Raw genomic sequence first — 22,988 nt, 5'->3', positions numbered from 1 at the left:
GCCCTCCCGGTGTGGTCCTGATGGAACCCTTGGTCTGGCTGATACCTGGACTGCTGCGGCTGATTTTGCTGCGGGGGTGGTTGGGGGCAATTTCTTATAAAGTGCGATATGTCACCGCACCTGTGACAACCGTTATAATTCTGCGGCGGGGTGTCCGACCGTTTGTTTCTGACCTGGTTGGGTCTGTTCTGATACTGAGACTGAGCCAGCTGTGTGGCGGGACCATCTTTGATCATTGCAGGACATCTCACCGCTTCGGACCCCCTTCCGGTGACATTTGACGCAGCTCCTCCTCGTGCAGGACATGTGGGACAGGTGGCGGGACTTGTAGTGGAACGGGTGGTGGCCCCTGCAGGTGTAGGACTGTTACCTCTATCATCAGCCCGTCCTTGCAGTTGAGACCCTCTTCTCCTCCGTCTGTATAGGTCCACCGTGTGAGCGATATGATCTGTGTATGTATCCAATGGCAGAGTGGACAGGGAGATGACTTCCTTCAGCTTGTTCTGTACAGGCCCTGGCAATCCGTCGAGTATCTTGCTTCTAAGACATGTCCGGTCGATACTTGGACCGCGGGCGTCATTCCCCGTCATGCTGGTCCAGATCTCGTGCGCACCGGCCACATAGGCTCTTGGATTCTCGCTGTCAGTCAGGGGGTCAATCAGAATTCTGTCCGGATTGAAGTTGGTGGGGTAAAGCTCTCTCATTGCCCGACACAGGAGCCCCTTGTGGTCTGCATATCGATCTGCGTCTCCCATGTCCGTGTCCACGTAAGCCTGCATTCCTGCCCGGGCCAAGATGTAGTTCAACCCTTGATTCCCCACCAGGTGCGCCAACAGTCTCTTCATATCTCCCACGGCCAATGGAACTCCCACCGTCACCACATCCAGCTTCGTCATCCACGGGTATGCCCCTTCCTGTAATGGGGGGAGCCTTGCGATGACATCTTTCATAACCATGTGGGCCCATGGCCGATAGACAATAGGTTGACCACAGATCACCAACGGCGATTCTTTGACAGGGGCCATCTTGTTGTTACCCTCCTTCCCCTCGTGTTTATCGTCTGATGGTGGTGTAAGGTCACTCGCCGCTCCCTGGGTTTCTGGAGGGGGTGTGACACCAGGCTCACCTGCTAGCTTCTTTATGTCTTGCGTTCGGACCCCTACCGCCGGTGCTGAGTCTGGTGCCTTCATCCTGCTCTCCAGGGCTTCCAGGTAGGTAAGTTGACGTTTGTTGAGCTCCGTCAGGGCCTGCATCCTCAGGTCTAGGGCCGCCTCCCTTGCTGACATGGCAGTCATTGCTTCATTCCAGTCCTGTTGGACCTCCTCTTGCCGCCGCCCTCGACCCGCAGGTTTGGCTCCGGCGCCACGCTCCTTCTTCCCCAGCACTGCGTTCACGAAATCCTTGTCATCCGAAGCGCTCCTATCAAAATCATGGTCACCCCCTTTGGAGGGTGGCTGCGTGAGCGACATGTTAGAGCGATTCTCGGTGATGAGGTCATAGGCTTTGCTAAAAAAAAATCCCGTTTTAAGAAACAGTTTCATAATCTTCCTTTGTTCCTGGAACCTCATTTCCAACATTTTGTCATAATCGTGCACACAGTTTACCAGAAGTTCAAAGTTACCTGGATGAAATATGCTGTCCCGGGGCCAATTCTTAATTGGACCGTGTGATTCCCACCTCCCCAGAATTGATGATAACGTGTCAATAAACTCATCATTGTGGAAAGAAGCTTGCTGACTAGCCGTTGCCATAATCAGTATTTTCAGTATTGAGTTCAGAGATATTGAATTACAATAAATGTCACGTCAACTAACCTTTATCGTCCTCCCTGCACTGCTAAAAATATCACCTCACTCAACCAGGGAAACATGCAGGAAATTCAAAAATTGCCAGCCACTTACAGACTGCAGACTCACTTGAAAACAGTAGGCAGATGCGTAAGCACAATGTATGATGTCATGCGAATTATGTGAAAGGCAACACTGTATATGTTATACACACGTCCAGAGACACGTGTGAGAAAGGTTGTAACTGACTATAGGCTTAAACAAAAATAACGAAATGGACTATATTGAGTTGGAAAATAAAAAGTACAGCGTTTTTAGGAAACCCTACAATACGTCTCACTTGATCAAGCAGCAACTGGCTCCGCTCAACCACCCTTTCCTGTTTTCTGAAAGAGAACACAGGTATTTAAACCCCACACCCCCCAAGTATCCACTGTCAGGTCAGAGTTAGTTATTTAAGACAATAAAAAATCGACCATGCAGTTACCAGGTTAACAGGAATTGTCTGTTAGTACAATAATGCATGCACCAACGTCTATACAGTTTATGAGAGAAATTGAACAACCGAGTGGCTTCTCTCACGAGGAATAGTATCACTTAACACCTATCCTCCGTTCAATAATAACTATTAAGAGGTCAGGAGTTGGCCCTCAGCTTGCATTAAACATCCAATGAAACAAGTCAATATCAAATTTATATTTACCCAATGTAATCCACTGACGATTAGGAACTTACAATTGAGACACACCTAATTCATCCCAACTGTTAATTAAGAATAGTGGAAAAAGACTTGATATTTACACAAAATGATACTCACCGGTTTCCTTGATTTGCCTCCAAACTGAAAGATATAACTCAAACCATTATTATCGTACGTATATATAGAAATGAAAGAATCATGCATTGCTCACCATCAACTGCTTTTAACAATGAGTCATACCGACACACTATACTGATAACATATTGATATCTAAGAACAGGTTTTTCCCCCCTTCACGCTTTGCTCATCCCAAAGCACACCACGCCACTTTAGAAGGAACGAATAATCTTCCCTTCTGCTGCTTTCTCCACCCTCTGGATAATGAGAATTGGTATTATTCATAGCATATATGTGTGACCTCAAATAGATGTACGTCACCCTAGTGTATGCCTATACACTGCAGTATATATGCACACAATGTAGTTAACTGTCGGCCCTCCGTGACCCAAGGCCTATACTATAGCACAGTGATTAATCCCAGTTAAGCAGGGAAATATGTATCTAATCTGTAAAACAAATGTGGGACTGCACTTATTATTGAATGTATATGTCACATATATGTGTCCGTGAGACAATATCCTGCTCATATAGTAACAAGATTTATGTGCCAGCAATACATGTAGAATATCTTAAGAATACATGATTTAACACAGCACTCTTACAAAACCACCCGAACCAATTATATGGGGAAGAAATTGGTTAAATCCGGCCCCCAACACCGTCTTTCCTAAAAGGAAAAGTCTAGGCATTAAAAGGAGGAAAATGATTAACTCCATCTCCAGCGGCCAACTGGAAAGAAAGTTTAAGGGAACGTGGGGTGATAATTATTAATTATACACAATGAGGTGGGAAAAATGGTTATACAATCTAACAGGGAGAATTCAGTTTAAACAATATATACTTTCAAAAGAAGGAACATATATACATATTAACACATGAAACAGAGCGTGGAAAAATCTACCCCAACACTCATCAGATGACAGACAACGAGGGTGAAATACACACAAGACAGGAACACCGTTGAAGCCCAACACTTAAATGAAAGAGAAATCAGAACTTAGGCATTCTGTACAGTTACCAGTAGAGGGAGCTAAGACGTCAGACCGAGGAGTTTAATAGTCACAGTCACCTTTGGTCCAGTTTAGTGTATTTGAAGTTGAATTTATACTTCACTTGTGCCCACAAATGTAATCAAGGCCTACTTATATGTGACCAGTGCCAGTAATTTGAACCACAACTCGGCAATAGCATATAGCAATAGAATCTAAAAATAGATTCTTTATTTTTTTTTGGTGGTTTTCGTTTTTAGCCACATAAAAACAGTTGGAATGTTAAAGAATGTTTTTATTCCATCAGAAAGTCATTTAAGTGTCATTAAGTCATTGTAATTGCGTAAACAAGTCACTATGTTTAATGTTTAAACCATTGAGTTAAGCAATGCTAACCAATGCTAATCAGAAAATCAGCTTTACCTTCAAAGTATGCAAATTCCGCTAAAATTCCGCTTTTTGTACACAATCGTTTTTGAAGATAATACTAGTCTTTCACTAACTGGCTAACAGAAATAGCAGAGAAAGAAGTATTAACAGTCGTATTTTGTAAAAAGTGTGCTTATTTTCGGTCCTCCTAAAGCTAATCCATGCTAATGTTTTAGCTAGGGGCACTGGTCATCACAACAATGGAACATGGCTTCTTATTTCCAATAGCAGAGAAGAAGAAGAAGAAGACTCTAGCATGTATTGTAAACATTGTAACATTATGTCACCATAGCGTGGTTCTTATTAGTTACTTTGGAATGTACCTGCCATTAAAATTAAGGTCATAATAATGCAGATCACATCGATATGTAATATAACGCGATAATGTACTTGTTTTAGCTACAGGATTGACGATTGATATCAATATATAATGCTAAATGTAGCTGACGGCTATTTTTTTGCAGGGTTGCCAGGTTCTGCGAGAGAAACAAGCAACCCGTATATGAAAACAAGCCCAAAATAAGCAAAAATAGCCGATCTACAAGCATATAACAAAACCAATCTTGTCCCTGGCATACATTATTTTCAGATGGGGGTTCTGCAGACAAATAATAATAATAACAGGCTAATATAGCTATCTTATTTGTACTCATCTGGACCATTTACATAAGCCTAATTTTCTGCCACTGTTTTTTGCCCTTTTTTCATAGTACAAAATGGCAAATAAATGCAGTAGCCTATTTAAAAAAGGAGAGATAATAGGCAAACTATCAATTATAACAACATTCTCTAATTGTGAAGACTTATTGGTACAGTAGGCCTATGCATTCTTTTTCTTTAGAAACATGGCCAACTAATTATAATAAGCAGACATGGCAACACTGCTGGTTGGCTAATGGAGGAATGAAGGGAAAACAGCGCCCCCTAAAGTGACAGATCACTGCTGTTTATCTTTGAAGGGGGAATTCTCCAATTTGACATTTCTGGTTCAACAAGTTTCAAATGGTCATATCTTCTTCATTTCCCCCCCAATTTCAATGAGCAATGCATCATATGAAAGGTTACAGTGTGCAGTTTCATAATATGTAAATAACTGAAAAATGACCATGGCCCCCTTGTGTATCAAACTACTGGCACTGGTCACATATTTCAACGAATATTTATAATTTTATTCTGTTCTACAACCCCCTGGTCTGTACGTCCACACATCCTTGCAAAGATAAAAAATATGAGTAGTGCCTGTCCCACCAAGCCGGATTTGTCAATGTGGAAGATACATAAATGAACGATGCACAGTAAATGTTTACGTGTAATGCCGAACGTTTAGCAATTTTTTCAACCCAGGACCAGAGGCCCCCAGTTAATATTAGAATAGTGACAAAAAGACGTAACCACCTCTGTATTCCCTTCAGTCACCCATAATCCAAGTTAACAAATGCTTAGAAATATACCTACCTTTTTCCCTCTATGTGCACCATTGGTGTAGTTTAAACATGACCAAGCACTTCCCTCTAAAAAACCACAACATGCAGAAAAAATCCCTGGTCCACCCAGAAATATTACCACCCTCAGTTTGTACACACTGAAGTGTCATGTCTTTATAGAACGTAAGACAATCTCCATCATCTCCCAACACACCCCATGTCCACTGAGAAAAAACGTACCCTCCCGCTATACCGAAAACATTATAATTAATAAAGCCAATTTAATTATACCTGAAAACCCCAATTTAATCTATACTCCCCCCTTTGAAACGTGTTGTACACGATTCAGACCAAAACAGATTAAATTGAAAACAAAGAAGACGCCACAGAAGCACACAAACACACAGACACACAGACACAAAAACCTTTAAAAATGCATAAAGCCCAACCAAAACCCTGAACTACCGACCCCCTCCTCCCCTTGCCTCCCCGTCTCCAAGAACAAAGAAAACAAAATGGCGCCCGTCGACGCCCACATACAACACAAGAAAAACTACAACAGTAGTTTCCACAACATCACACACCACATTCTCCCCCGCCTAAATTAAACAAAGGAGGACGAAAAAACATCCCCCCATCGCAACAAATTGACACAAAGAAAACCAGGGCTCCCTCAAACGACTTTTTTACCCTACCACTCAAACACACAATTAAGAATGCCCCTTATAAAGGAAAAATATTAACATAGAAACCAATGTGTGTAATTTAAACACTTAACCTCCGCCTCTTTTTATAATAAAAGAAATAGCCAACTCCTCCAACTCGAACAGGGTACCCGCAACGCAACGCATGCTACTCCAAACACCAGTACTAAGCCACACTTTACTTTTAAAAAATGTGATTACCAACTTAACTGACATCCTTCTGTGATCTTCGCGGGATCAGCGTCGCCCTCTAACATCCCCATCATGAACTAGAATTTACTCTGTACGCCGCGAAACCAGACAAAATCTCACAGCACACAGTGCAATAAATTCTCTAATCCATGTGCCAAAAAACCCACATTATAACTTCACCCTCCCAAACAGAACGGCCCGTCTAAAAGTTACAATTAACAGGCTCCTTGCAATTCACAGCCTTTGAACAGAGTATACACACGTAAACCACTCCATTATACTGTGCTTAAAAAAGAATCAATCAAACACAAACAGTCGTTACGCATAGTTCAACTACAACACCCACCCGTGTGTTAGCAGGATGCCCTAGCCTATATGGGAAAAACGATAAATATTTTTATGCCCTAACCCTACGTTCACTATCGCAGCTGCCAAAACAAAAACGCAAATGACATCACGTCTGTATTCAACCCATTACGATACGTTTTTACGACAGCCGGCCATGCACGTACGGCAATCGCAAAAACCACAAACAAACACACCCTGGAGTGTGCACTAAAACAGCATGAAACATGAATAAAAAATAAACTAAAGTCTTGAAACACGAACCAAAACAAACTAGAGAACGGACCACGTGTTCAGTCCACGGAAAGTAAACAAAAGCGAACGGGCTAGACAAAAGGAAAAAAAAATCCTACCCGGTTGGTTTGTAACGACCGGAGAAAAAACATCACCGCCTCCCTTTGTCCTCTCTCCGCACACACGCCGACACACTCGTCTAGGAACAACAAGCAAGCCAAAACCCACAAATATATAATTAAACTCACCCATCGCTCCTAGACACGGTAAGTAGAACGAAAAAACCTCCGCAGGTCCGGTTTTTGTGCCGTAGTAAACCACGCCATTCAAAATCCACGATCGGGCACCAAAAACTGTGGTATACTTTCACCGTGTGTGTCAGTCAGTATGAAGAGTGAAGACGAAAAAGCAGGACAAAGGTTTCTCCGGATCTTAGCGTTTATTTGGTAAACCACAAAGAGATTTCAATTCGCTACAAAGCAAGCATGTCTCAAAACGGTACACGCCAATGTCTGTTCCAACCAGCCTAGGGGAGCCAAATATTAGACTCGTTCGAACAGCCCAGTTTACAAGAAAAACAAGGTGTTATATACAGATCTGATCCCCCCTCCTCCAGTAGCTGAACCAGGCACTTCCTGACTCTTTTGACCAATGAAAGTAGCCCAGAGTCATGTTTCACAGAGTTACAGAGGCGGGCCTCTCTGGCTAGACATGAGTATCTAACCTTACATTAAAACACCAGATTACTACTTTACAGATCCCATGACAAATTGTAGTTAAAACATAAACCGGTCTTTTAGATGAAACTGAGCACTCTAGTGAACGTAGTTAATTATAACAGAACTGAAATGGAAGTGAATTAAAACAGTATTGACCCAGTAACTCAGTAGCCTAAGAGTAAGAACTCCTCTCGGCTCTGCTATCAGGACTATGCAAAACACAGGTTCTTGTGGCAGACAATAGGATCTGGTTTCATTCACATCTCTGAGCTGCCTCAAAGGTTTTTTAGAACAATAGATGTTAAATTTAGTCAGAAGCCCCTGAGTGAAAGACCTTCTGTTGCATGGGATCACTAAAACATTTTACTTGACTCAGTGAAAATAGTACCATAGTTATTTAGTTAGTTAATTTATAGAAAATTATACGACATATTCCTCCCTTTTATGGGGCTATATGCTCCATAAACAATTTAACTAAATGAACTCCAAGAAAGGTCCTCCCTTTTATTCTTAAATCCCACCAAAATAAAAACCCAATTTGATGAAACACTTCGGTTTGGAGAGTCCGGAATATTTGTTTAAATGACCCCTTTTTAACAGATGTTAAAATGACTGTCTGTCCATCTATGAAGTATGAACGATCAAAAATAATACCAATGGTAAATAGTAAGAACCGCAATAATGAAAATACCCCGTTGAAACATCCCACCACCAAAACATATGTAGAAATAGGTACACAAATCCTAGCCTCCTCCCTTGACACTGTAATACCTACACAAATTATCCAAATTCAATGTGTAAAATAGAAGCCAAACAGTTATTGTATCCCCCCTAGGTTGGAAATACAATCAGAATTAACCTCAAATGACACATCAAGAATTACCAGGTCTATTTGGAAAGCTGGAGTACAATTAAACCTCAAAAATGGAACCACAACATCCGTCATGATTCAAGAAGTCACACCTGTGGATTTGAAAAGTAAATACATTCAACGTAAACATATCTAATGTTAATAATCCCTTGTACCAGCAAATTTGAAACATATGAAAAACATAACACAAAATCATAACAATCCAATATCGACATATTTTCTTTCTCCTCTCCAAAGTTCAATGAAATTTCCTGCGATGACGGTTCACGCGCATAGATTCTTTCTTTTCGACTAAAATATAAACGCAGATGAATCCTGGCTCTTTGGACTGCCTTGTACATCCCAGTAATCCACGGAAATGGCAATGATCTTCATTTTGGTCACCAGGGCATTTTTCGCAAAGGATGGCTGGAGGCTGCACCAGCTATTTCCTCAGGACCGAATACTCCATGTAGGATTACCTGTTTCTGAACAATCAGAAATCGGTGCGACTATATGACTGTATACCAGCCTTAGTCATGCCACAGCTGAAGTGCGTCAGAGCACTCTTGTAGACGTGACCTGAAGGTGGACTGAAGTCCTCACTGGCACTTGGTACCCCATCGATGACGTAGTATTGACAATGAAGTCTTCTGGTTAACTGCTTAGCCGCTTGTCTGGGGGGAGGGGAAATATATATATAAGATACAATTCAACAGACATGTTGTAAGACTTATCCATTAGTAATGTGACCCATCAATCAAAAACAATTATTTAAAATAATAACTAATAATCCGTTGCAAAGGTATTGTCATCCAAACAGGACTTTAAGCCTACCAAACCAAAATGTGCCTGACTGTGCAGCTTGCATGAGTGAGTGGACTGAGGCCTGGGCTATACGTCTCTAGGTTTTTATAAAACGGATATTTTCGTACTCCGTTGTCGTATGGGCAGGGGCCCATACGACAAAGATATCTGTGTCCACACATACAACCCAAAACGATCATTTTTGACTCCAACAAGCATCCCAGGCCAATAGGTGTCGATAAGAAATATGTAACGCAATAGAAAAATGTTCTGAGCATGCGCGGTGAGCTGGTTTCCCAATAAATCCCCCTACGTAACCCGGTAGTACTAAAAACAAAACAAACAAGGCGTGCAGACAGGGCTCCGTCTAGTGAGCAAATTTAGAACTCACCTTCTAATATAAACACAAACACCATTCTGCCAGCTGCCTCGCCAGCCTAGTGGACTACTACGCCGACTTGTAATATATGCTTCGCTGGTTCGTGCCCCACTGCCGCCACATATTTTTTTACACAGAGACACAATGTGTGTCTGATAGCATCATTTAAATGCTTAATTTGTAGTTTTAATGTGCAAATGAAACTCTAACCTAAACATAACCGCAAGCAGGGGAGCAACGCATCCTTCACCAACCATAATCCAATCTTTTTAATGCAACCTTAATCCAAAAACTATTAAAAAGTCTGCGGTTGTAAATACAGTGGCAGCAGTGGGGCACGAACCAGCGAAGCATATATTATAAGTCAGCGCAGTAGTCCACTAGGCCAGCAAGGCAGCAGAATGTTGTTTGTGTTTATATTAGAAGGTGAGGTTCCGTGGCGCTAGCTGCCATCGTGTTTGTTGTCATTTCTATGGTAACCTCGCTTTCACCTCGGAAGTTGTTCGTTTTTCAATCCATGAACTGATGCAAATGCTCAGTGTTAAAAGTGAACATGCGCGACTAGGAAGGTTTCCTCAAAAACTCTGTTTCGCATGACTACACAGCTCCACCATCCGGATTTTTCAGAAAATCTCCACTTATTTATCCGTTTCATTAAACCTCTTGAGTGGCCGAAAACGCCGTTTGCATGTGGCTGAAAGGCCCAAACGCACATAGAAATGTGCGTTTGAATAAAGATCCAGAGACGTGTAGCCTATTCCTTATTGTTGGCTCAGAGAGTTGGGATTGATTGATTGATTGATTGATTGATTGATTGATTGATTGATTGATTGAACCAATAATGCTCCATTCACACCAAGGAGGATAGAAGCAGCTTTTTGCTTCTAGCTCCCATGTTAACTCTATGCATAATTTATTGAATTAATAGTTTTTGAGTAGTGCAACCACTCCTATAGACAGCTATGTGTGTGGCGACGTCTGTCCCTGTATCCCTGTGTCCGAGCACGAAATGTGTGTGACTGGGTCTGTCCCTGTGTCCGAGCACAAACATGACGTTATAGCGTTTCTTCACCACCAAGTGTCACTGTTGCCCAGCCTAACACACACAGGCCAGGGAGGAGAGCTTTTAAGGATGTCCGATATTGACTTTTTTGCCGAGATCCGATATCCCGATATTGTCCAACTCCTAATTTCTCGATACCGATATGAACCGATATGAACCGATACCGATATATGCAGGCTTGTTCCAGTGGTGGAAAAAGTACTCAAAATATTTACTTAAGTAAAAGTATATATACTGCAATATAGAAATGTACTTGAGTAAAAGTACAAAAGTATTTGTATCAAAATGTACCTTAGGTACCAAAAGTAAAAGTACTCTGAAGTACGCTGAATGTCTCATTTCAAGTTTTCAAATGTATAAAAATCTTTTGAAAATAGCAGATCTAGGCTTGGACCATGGCTCAGTGGTCCAGGCACCTTGGCTGGCAATCCAGCCTGGCAGTGTGCCGTGGGTTCAACTCCCAATCCCGACGGCCTTTACTGCATGTCTCCCCCCCATCTCCATCCCTCCATAAAAAAATAGCTTGTAGATCTGCTATTTTCAAATGGCCGAAATATAGGGCTGAAGTATATTGTATGAGTGGAGTAAAAGTATTGGAATTGGAACACTTTCTGTGCCCATGTAGTTCTTCAAAATAGCGACCTGGGGTGCCCATCCGATTTCAAAAAAATAATATATATATTTCTTTATTTTGTAAATAAAAAATAAAAAAATAATATTATTTTTCCTAAGACTTGTATACTTTGTATACTTTATTACGACGTGTACGACGTGGCCACAAAATGGAAATACCTCAGAATTGTACTTAAGTAGGCCTACAGTACTTAAGTAAATGTAGTTAGTTACTAAGTACATCACATAGATGTTGAGGCATATTTGCCAGTGCAGAAGCATAATTGCCTTGATGCCTGAGATAATGAGCACCAACAAGGACCAGGTGCACACTGCACAGACACACACACTCTGCAGTGCTCTAATGTGAAAGTGACTGAAGCTTCAAGCTTCAGTCATATATATATATATATATATATATATATATATATATATATATATATATATTGACACTCAAGGCATCATTAGATTGGGGGTCCCTGCGACATACTAGCTTCATGTCCAGGGGGTGTACTTGTACATCAAGCTGTCTCACGCTACAGATATAGGATCCTGCCCTATATTTTGTGCATATTCTGCCTTCACAAATTCAAGACACCTGTCTTGCGTTTGTCTTGTGTCTGTGTTTAATGAATGCAGCCCAGTAAGGGCATATGTCGGCCCCGCCCGCTCACCTACGCCCCACCCCCTCCTGGTGCTGTGGCCATCTTTGATCCTAAACACAATATGAACAATGGGGAGAAGGGTGCGGAGCCCTTAATGTTCTACCTGCAACAGTAAAAGACATCGTGCAACAACAGCTGCAACTGTGTTCCATTCAAGGTAAACGTTTGTTTAACATTGCACATTTGCACAGTATTTATGTCTCAGACGGCTCACAATATAGCACTTTCCCGCGATTGACAATAATCTGTTGATCTCTAATGCATGTTTTAGTCTGCTGAAAGTAACGAACCAGACCATTAGCTATACACAGTTATAGCTACGTAACTAGCTGGCTACAACATAGGCCTACTGTTTTTGATAAGCAGCTAACTGGTGTTTCACTTCGTATAATACTATGATTGATTGATATCTTTATTGATCGTATATATAGTGTGATGTTGTGACTAGGTATTGAGTCCCAAGCTAGTAAAAAAAAAAAACCCTCCGCAGCTTAAAACATGAACTGTGTTATATTGTCCACCGGCTGTGATCACCCTCATGGAAATCTGAGTTGTAAACATTGCTTTCTGTTTTGTTTCAGGTCATTCATGGACAACTATGTTCAGGATAAATTAACAGAGCTCCCACACCTCATTGACCATTTTAATGGTGAGCATGCCATCCAGAATGTGTCCATGTGCCCAAACTAGTAAAAATAGATCTTCAAGCTCACAACACGTCACTTCGCGCCACATTTTGCGCTGGTAGATCTGCTATTTTCACTACTACTTTAACATACTTGACTAACATTTGTTCTCTAATAATAATAATTTAATTTGTTTTTAATTTATTTTTTGGGGGGGGATGTTATTTTTTTCTCATTAATGTTTTGAAACACACAAAATGTAGAAACAAAATAAAGGGACCCATAAAAATGTGTCCGCAACCAACAAATGGAACCCACTGGGGTGGAGTGTTTCCAGTGAGCCAACATGCACAATATCAGCTCCCTGACCAGTTCAGACCCTAATCGGCACCCTGATGACAAGTGTTGGAAATTGTATTACTGTAAAAAATCTAAGATGTCTGTGTTTTCTGTCTTTGTGTCTTCCAGATCAAGACATTGACGAGGAGGCGTTTAGTCTTTTAGATGAAGATTCAATCCGTAACCTCATCCCCAAAATTGGCCCCAGGCTGAAATTCTCAAAACTTTTTAGAGAATTTCGTGTAAGTAGTCCCCAAGGGGCTCAACAGTCTTAAATGGCTTATATATGTTTTAAATGCAAAAGGCTAATTCCTGGGGATGTCAAGTGTCTCTTCTCACATTTACGTACAGTACACAATGTAAATAGTTCATCCAGTAATTTCCAGTGTTGTGAAAGTGGTTGTAACAGAACCTTTTCGTTCATTAGATCTTTCAGAAAGCACATGAAAAATCACGCAGAGAACCAAGTCCTGTTTCAGCCTGCTATACTAAATCAGCCTGCTAACATATTGAATGCTGAAGAGCTAGAGCAGCAAGCAGAAGTTGATGATGAATGGGACGAACTAGAGCAAGAGGGAATCACAGACAGAGTAGCCCTTTTTATAGCTCATCTTAGATCAAAGTCTTCCCAGACATTTTCTAATATAAACTATGTGGTTCAACAGACCTCAAGTTTAATAGGAGATCTTGTGAGCCGACTGCAAACAAAAACAATGTCACTGTTTAGTCAGTTTGGGCATGATCAAAGCCCACAGGTAGAGGAGCTCAGGCAGGAGTTTTCAGAAGCAGCTGAGCCGTTCAAAGGACTGGAGACAGACTACCTACAGATAAAGTACTTCACAAACTCTGGGAACTTCATTCAGCCAGTTGAGCAGGTTTTTCCAAGTGTTTCCTATGTACAACATAGGGACCCTGCCACTGGCAATGTCCGACAAGTTGCAGTTGCTGACACCTATCAACGCATTCCACTCCAGCCCCTTCTAGTCAAGATACTTGAACTTCCCGGCATTTTAGATGTCATGTTGGAATGGCAGCAGAAAAAGAGGGATGCTCTTGAGGATGTCTTTGATGGAGAGATGTGTAAAACTCATCCACTCTTTTTGAATGAAGTGTCTATCCCAATACTTCTGTATAATGATGAATGTGATACAGTGAATCCCCTGGGGTCAAAGACTGGGGTCCACAAGTTGGGATTTATTTATTTCATCTTGAAGAGTTTGCCACAAGACCTCCTGTCCAATTTGCAATCGCAGTTCCTCTTAGCTGTATATAAATCCGATGATGCAAAGACATATGGCATTGATGCAGTGTTGCGCCCTATTGTGGATGAAATACGGTGTCTCGAGAGTGATGGCATCACTGTCAACACCCAGAACTTTAAAGGTGTTGTGAAATTCACAGTTTTACAGGTAGTGGGAGACAATTTGGGCATGAATGCCATTCTTGGCTACACTGAGAGTTTCTCAGGAAATCATGTGTGTCGGTTGTGCAGAGTACATCGAGATGTATTGAGAAAGCAGACACGGGAAGATCCTACGCTCTTGCGTGATGCTAATTCACATAAGGCAGATTTGGAGACAAACGACCCCTCTCTGACAGGCCTTAAAAGAGACAGTGTCCTCAACACCCTGTCTTTTTATCATGTGACAGGCAATATCGCACTAGATATAATGCATGACATCCTGGAAGGGGTAGGGCCATTTGAAGTTAAGCTTCTGTTGAATGCGCTCATTGAGAAAAAGCTTATTTCACTAGATAAGCTAAACTACCGTATCACAAGTTTTGATTATGGCTTTTGTGATGTGGGAAACAAACCCTCTGTGATAAGTAAGAATGATCTAAAGAACCCAGACGGCCCCATGCGGCAGTCAGCAGCTCAGATGTGGTGCTTACTGAGGCTACTTCCAATTATGCTAGGTGATCTCATCCCTACTGATAACCAGGAATGGGAGCTTCTGATACTCTTACTCATGTGCATGGAGATTATCTTCTCTCCATCTGTTACTCCTGCAGCAACACTGTACCTGAACGCAATCCTCGAAGACCATCACTCACTTTTCCTGGAGCTCTATCCTGACAGGCATTTGCGTCCAAAACATCATTTCATGCTCCATTATGCAAATGCAATTCAAAAACTGGGACCCTTGATTCAGATGTGGGCAATGCGTTTTGAGGGCAAACATGGCTTCTTCAAACGTGTCAGTCATGTCACTTGCAACTTCCGCAACATTTGCAAAACGATGGCATATAGGCACCAAATAATGCAATGCTACAGTCTCATGTGTGGGTCTGTGTTAACCCACAACACAGAAATAGGTCCAGGGTATAGTACGTTTCTGGCTAACCTTGAAGGCTATAAAGAGATCCAAAGTGGTCTGACAGGAATTCCACTTTTAAGTGAACTGTATGTACCAAACAGGGTCTCGGTTAAGGGTACTACTTACAGACCAGGCATGACAGTGTTTATGTCCTATAACCAAGATGGGGAGCCTCAGTTTGGCCTTATAAAAGTTATGTTGGTTCTAGAGCAAAGAGGCACTTCAATAGTCAAGCTCGTTGTGCAGAGGTGGGAAACTATGGGGTTTGAGAAGCATTTGTTTGCCTACAGTGTAATCCCCACCAAAGAGATGTCAGCTATTGATGTGACAGAGCTACTTGATCATCACCCACTGCATGCAGTAAAGTCATACAGAGAGAATGATGACAGTTTGTACATCTCTCTGCGCTATAGACTTTTTTAGACTGCAGTTAGGCCTCTGAACTGCCACTTTTTTTTTGTAAATATATGTTTAATAGTTAGTATTAGGGCATGAGAATCTGTTTTTCTTCTTGATGACTGGGGGTTGGACTACTGGGACTACTGAGATTGGATAAATGTATTGTAAGTAAAAGTATAATCTTTTCAATTGTTTTCAAACTAACCACTCACTGTGGCACTTTGACATGGGTGCTTTTAACCCATGAGAGTCACCTTGGCCTATGACACACTGATCACTTAAGGCAAGGGGAGCACCCATACGTGCAATACAAAAATAACCACATTACTACTTCTAACAGCTATTCTTTCTCAATGTGTACTTCCCTGAAGGCTTCAAATGCTTTGCCATCCATTGAACCTCCCGCACTGCCAAACACTGAACCTCCCGCACTGCCATCCGCTGAACCTCCTGCTCTGCCATCTCCAAGCCATGATGTCTCCACCGTTGCCCCCATGGAGCAATCACAAGCAACAGCTTGGGTCTTAAATCTCCGGCCGATTACAACATTTGTAAGTTGTTCTTTATTTTTTTCATTTTTAAAATCTGAGCATGTAAACTAGATACTTCTGGAGAAATGTATGTCTGGGACTCTGTGACCAGACTACGGATGAAGCGGAGGCAGATGGACATATGTAAACATTAAACTTACACTAACTGGTCTATACTCTTATCAGTAGTTGTTTTTCACATTTTGCTATTAAATGACTATGTTAACGTTTTTGAATATAAAATGTTCACCTTTGATCCGTAACTTGTTCAAAATCTTAACAGTTATTCTTGTTTTTCTCAGGATATCCGACAGGCTCTTTCTGAATTTCAGAGTGGAAGAGACATTATAGAGAGGCTTGACAATGAAGGTGCCATCAGCAGGGAGCAGAGAATTAAAATGGTCCAAATCTTGGTTACCAAAATGATGGAAACGCTTGGACGAAAGTACGTCAAATGTAGAGTTGATCTGAAGGCCTATAACTTAAACCCCCAGCATACATGGGGGCTGGGGGAAAGTAGCTGATCAATCACACAACACCCTTATTTTCAGCTAAGTGATTTAATGTAGATTTAAGTTGTTACACTCGGGCAACAGATTTAAACATGGACTACCTCTTGATGTTACATCAATGGTGAAAATGGCAGATCTACACGTTTGTATAGTTTGCCAATTGTTTCTCCTCAGTAAACCGTGTTGTTTGAATTAATTAAATGTGTACTTTAAAAATGTACAGATTCCACAACTGGTGAATGTGTGTTCTGTTTACAGGCCGGACTGGAAGGTGAAGCAGGCCCTGGCCCAGGACTTGGTGACTACATTTCCAGATTTAAATGATGGATCAGCCAGTGGCTATGTGAGTTGTCCGTCCATCGTCTCGTCTTCCCCCCCCCCCCCCCCCCATGTACTTCATAGAGAAATGAATATGTGAATCTGCTGGGGTGGTCCAGCGGAGAGGGAAGGAATCTATATTTTCCCTCTGGGAATGTTCTATTTTATATTATTATTCCCAGGAAATGTGGTACACCAGAGGCCGATATCGCCTACAAGATGGCAAAAGAAAATACTATCCAGCTACTGGATTTCTGGAAGAGCGCCTTCGGAATGTCAGGAAGCGGTCAAAGCCTGGTTCCAGTGAAACTGAAACTGAAGAGTCACGAAGGCCAGCCATACCAGGTAACATAAGCTCCCTGATTTTAAATCTGAAAATGTTTATGCTTCTCTTGGGGGTATATTTCTTGACTTTGGTAGATGCAGAAATAGTGAAAATCAACTCCATAAAGATGCTCTGAGATTACATCCCCCCTTTATGAAAAGGTTTTTAAAGTCATCATTGTTGTACCTGTGCAACAATGTGCAGATAGATGCCATGTATCAGTTCAACAGGGAAAACGTTTTGTATTTTTCTCTATAGAACCAACCGATCCAGAAGAGAGGTCACAACAGCAGAGGGAATGGCTGAGACACAACACAGAGCCCTTCTCTATGGTAAAAGAATACATGAAGGCCACTGTGCTGTACAGAGCCAGGTGGATACGGGAAGGTGGGACGAAGGACCCACATGTGGTTATTAACGAGTACCCTCACCTCACAGATCCACGCATGGTACAGTATGGGTCTACTTGTATACAATGAGAATACATTATATACATCTGCTATTGAAATGGCAGCTAAGCTATCACATTGAATTTCGGTTTTCCTGTTTTATAGATATCACAGGACTTCTCTGTGATGTATGAGGAGGCTGCGCCAAAACTATTTGAAACATGGTTGCCTCTGTACACAGAAAAGGTTCTGCATCTGGCTAAGCAAGAGGGATTACTACCCTCATTTCCCGTAGATGACATGACACTGGGTAAGTTTGAGTTTTTGCTCACTGGTCCATTCCTAGATCTATTTAAAGACACAAATTAATAATACATAGATGGAGATTTGTATATAAAAAAACGTAATTTTTTGGAACTGTAGGAGTGGAGGAAATGTTTACAGAATCAGATCAGATCTGCAGTTTAATATTTGATAGTAGTCTCGTATCTTGTACATTTATTTTGTCACACGTGTGTGTGTGTGTGGCCAAATTAAATGTCAGCCACACCATACTGACACCAAGAATATTTTTAACCTACAGATGCCAAAGGGGAACTGGCCCTCATGCTGCTACCTGCAATGATGCCACATAGGACTTACATGGTCGGCAAGAAAACGAAACGGGCTACAAATGTAGAGTCCCGTGCAGCCTTCATCGACCACAAGCCTGTAAGTACAATTTCACATAGGCTACTTGAATGGAAATATGAAAAGAGGAAATATTGCCATATGTTTTTTTAAGAAAGATGTTTGTTCTCAAACTAGATTTAATTTGGCCTCCATGTCAGTATCAATAGTACACCCCAGGGGTCTTCAAAAATGTCCAGGCCAAGGACCCCTTAGCTGAGACAAAAAGATAAAGATAAAGCTGGAACCCCCACTACAATATTGTATATAATTGGGTTGCAGATTACATTGTTTCATATATTTCATACTGTAAGATGGAATTGTTAGACAGCACTATCATCAGTGGTGTGTGGGATTCATGTTAATGTGTATTTTCAGACATTTAACTACTTAAACTCACAGTACTCAGTATACTTGACTATTGGTCTTGTACTGTATCTGTTTTTTCTCTTTGCCAAAAAATAGCCAATCTGCTATTTTCCCTCAGAATAATCTTTCTTTCTTGTGCATGTCTTAGATGGGGACAAATATGGTGGAGTACCTCCTGCAGTCTAAAACAAGGGAATACCCCTCTGTCCTGGCACTTGGAGAACCCCAGCAATGTGCCGCGCAGTCTTTTTTAATATTGGCAGGCCAAGCATTCCCCCAAACAACACTGCTTGGGGCAGTCGATGTCTGCTTTAAGGCATTCTATGTTTTTGACCTCAAGTACCCCAAAGAGTGTGGTTCTGCATGGGAGCTTCTCCAACATGTCGTGTATCATATTGTGGGAAGTGAGTCAAAACAAGCAAAATTTCTTCGGACTGCAATAGTCAATCTTAAGTAATTGTTTTGGCCCCTGTTTGACCGTCTCAACAGCTATGTGTAATGCCACCTTTTTTGAGGCCTTTGAAGAAAGGATTTGTTTATGCCTTTCATTGACTCCTAATTGAAGATGTCTGCCGTCCTTATTTCATTTATTTCTTCTACTTGCCTTATTGTTTGTACAAAACAAATAAAAAGTATTGTTGTGGCCCTATAGTTTCTTAGCGCCACCAGGAGGCCAACTCATTTTCTTTTCATAGTCATACAGACATGCATGCTGTACAATTCTATGTTTTGATGTTGGTACATAGTAATTGTACTGGAATCAGGTTTTAGCCAATGTTTGGCAGTGTTAAGTTTTGTTGGCCAATGTGTGGCAATTATGTCTGCAAATAAAGTTTTGCAAATAAATGTTTTCAAACGTTCCAAATCTGTTTTTTTTAATAGATTTTAATTTGTATAGGTTGTAATGCAAACTATAAGTGGTTCTTTAATATAAACCATATTTTCGATAGTGGATAAAAATACATTTATAATAATAAATAACCAACTTTTTGGTTTACAATAACCCAGCAACATAGTCAACTTTTGGGTGAGTGGGAAAAATGAATACGACCCATAAATTGGGTTATATTGACTACAATCTGAATCGGCTATTTTTATATGGGAAATTATGGGTCAAAATAACTTGGAATTTGGGTTATGTTGACGCTCTGAATGGGTTATTTTTATAACACAAATTATGGGTCAAAATAACTTGGAAGTTGGGTTATGTTGACCCTCTAAATGGGTTATTTTTATAACACAAGTTATGGGTCAAAATAACTTGGAAGTTGGGTTATGTTAACCCTCTAAATGGGTTATTTTTATAACACAAGTTATGGGTCAAAATAACTTGGAATTTGGGTTATGTTGACGCTCTGAATGGGTTATTTTTATAACACAAATTATGGGTCAAAATAACTTGGAAGTTGGGTTATGTTGACCCTCTAAATGGGTTATTTTTATAACACAAGTTATGGGTCAAAATAACTTGGAAGTTGGGTTATGTTAACCCTCTAAATGGGTTATTTTTATAACCCAAGTTATGGGTCAAAATAACTTGGAATTTGGGTTATGTTGACCCTCTAAATGGGTTATTTTTATAACACAAGTTATGGGTCAAAATAACTTGGAAGTTGGGTTATGTTAACCCTCTAAATGGGTTATTTTTATAACACAAGTTATGGGTCAAAATAACTTGGAAGTTGGGTTATGTTGACCCTCTAAATGGGTTATTTTTATAACCCAAGTTATGGGTCAAAATAACTTGGAATTTGGGTTATGTTAACCCTCTAAATGGGTTATTTTTATAACCCAAGTTATGGGTCAAAATAACTTGGAAGTTGGGTTATGTTGACGCTCTGAATGGGTTATTTTTATAACACAAGTTATGGGTCAAAATAACTTGGAAGTTGGGTTATGTTGACCCTCTAAATGGGTTATTTTTATAACACAAGTTATGGGTCAAAATAACTTGGAATTTGGGTTATGTTGACCCTCTAAATGGGTTATTTTTATAACCCAAGTTATGGGTCAAAATAACTTGGAAGTTGGGTTATGTTGACGCTCTGAATGGGTTATTTTTATAACACAAGTTATGGGTCAAAATAACTTGGAAGTTGGGTTATGTTGACCCTCTGAATGGGTTATTTTTATAACCCAAGTTATAACCCAAATTATGGGCCAAAATGAATAACCCATTTTGTTGCGTCAAAATAACCCAGGGGTTGGATAGGAACCTTTGTAACCCAGGAGGAGGGTTAAAAATAACCCATATTGGGTTATTTTAACCCAGCCATTTTTTAGTGTGCAAGATCACTGTTAGTACTGTAATCAAGTCCATCCACTTCTATGTCACTTCCATCACTAACTTCATCCTCTCGTCTGCTCCGTCCTGCTATTGCCTCCGCCATCTCTAGTATCGCTCCCCGTGATACGCGATACAAAATAAATCACAGAAAATCGTAGAAGAAGAAATAAAATCCCAAAATGCATTGTTTCATCCACAACAAAGTATTCTAGCGAATCATCATGCAGTTCATTGGTCACGTGTCCGGAAAAGCCCCGAAAAGACTACAAAACAACAATGAGACGTCTAGCGCACGCCGGTATCAGAGGTAAAGTGACGCTGCTGTAGCAGACGGTCTTAAAGGGAGAGTAACGTCCCCGCGGCAGCCGGTCTAAATGGGTTAATGGAAAGCACAAAGGTTTAGGGTTAGGGTTAGAGTTAGGGTCAGAGTGTTCAGAAACCGAGACACTGACACACACACAGAAAATGAGTTAATTAAGTAAAAAGAGTCAGAACCAAACATTCTGACTAAATGTGCACAACACAGAAAGGTTCAAGGTTCAAGATCCAAGGGTTTATTAATGTCCCTAATGGCAATTAGGTTTACATGGGTATTAGCTGGCAGCGACGTGAAAGTGAGGCCTAAGATATAATCAGCGTTTAAGTTATAAACATGTATTTGTAACACTTTTTAAACGTGTCACAGTGTTTAGATTATAAACAGAAGAACATGTTTAATCGCCAGTAACACTTTCTAAACACATAAACATGTTTAGTTTTTACAATCAAAGTCAGTTATATAGGTGTTTAGAATTCAAACACTAGGTGTTCTCGTGAGGTGTTTGAGTGAACTTGTGTTCTACTGTATTTTATGACCATTAATAAACATTCAGCATTTTATTATTACACACTGGTGTTTAGGTTTAAACGTGTCACATGTTCCAGGGATTTACAGTGTAGATGAGAACTCATAACCTCCCTCTTTACATTATTATTTACATGTTTCGGGGGCCCCTACTCGCATATGTCTTTTCTGTGTCACCTCTGCAGGCATTGCTGCGGATCGACCCAGATCTTGGTTCCCCCCCATACCAGTCATTCTACGCCCTGCCTGCCCCGTCCAGCGAAGCAGCCAGCATTCCAGCACGCACAGAGCCTACAGCCCTCCCCACCAGCAGCAGCCCTGTCGACACACATGCCTGTGACCTCTGCGACCCCAAGGCCTCCTGCGCCTCAGCCATATCCACGGCTCTGCCCACTCTGGAAGAAACACAGTATGCACAAGATGTGTGCTGCTCCCAGCCTATGGACTTGATTCAACTCAATAACGCAGACGACGCCCAACGCTCGTCCTGCACTGACATTTCAGATCCAGTGCTGTCCAACAGTGACAGTACGAAAGAGCACACCAACATATTCGACCAACAGCCAGGCGCTGTGCCCGCCTCAAATTAACTGTATCCTGACTCATGGGCACAGCGAGGCGAAGAGGATGAAACCAACGTACCACCGCCCGAAATGCAGACATCTGACGACAGCAAGAGTGGTTGCAGGAGATGTGGAAGGAACCGACAGCTGAATGATGGGTGTTGTTTCCACTACAGCAGGCCACAACGTTGGAGAAGCGGCAACAAAGGTCACGGCCGCACGGGGAGGGGTCAGGCGACTCCAAGGGAGACAACTGAGGGTGACCAGGGATGAAGGAGATGACGGGCACTGGGCCGGATTGTCTGGTGAGGGTGTGGCGGATAAGAGAACTGGGGCCGATCCTGCACTGTGCGTCCAGACGTCGATTCAGTCACAGGTTAAGTTATGCACTCCATACACCCACTCAAACACTCTATGACCACACTCCAAAAGGCGACACGTGCATCCACACACCACCTGAGAAATGAAACATGTCCCATGC

Source organism: Protomyctophum parallelum (assembly GCF_964188405.1).
Source record: "Protomyctophum parallelum genome assembly, chromosome: 21".
NCBI lineage: Eukaryota > Metazoa > Chordata > Actinopteri > Myctophiformes > Myctophidae > Protomyctophum > Protomyctophum parallelum.
The sequence above is the reverse complement of the archived record's forward strand: the minus strand, read 5'-3'. Positions refer to the sequence as shown.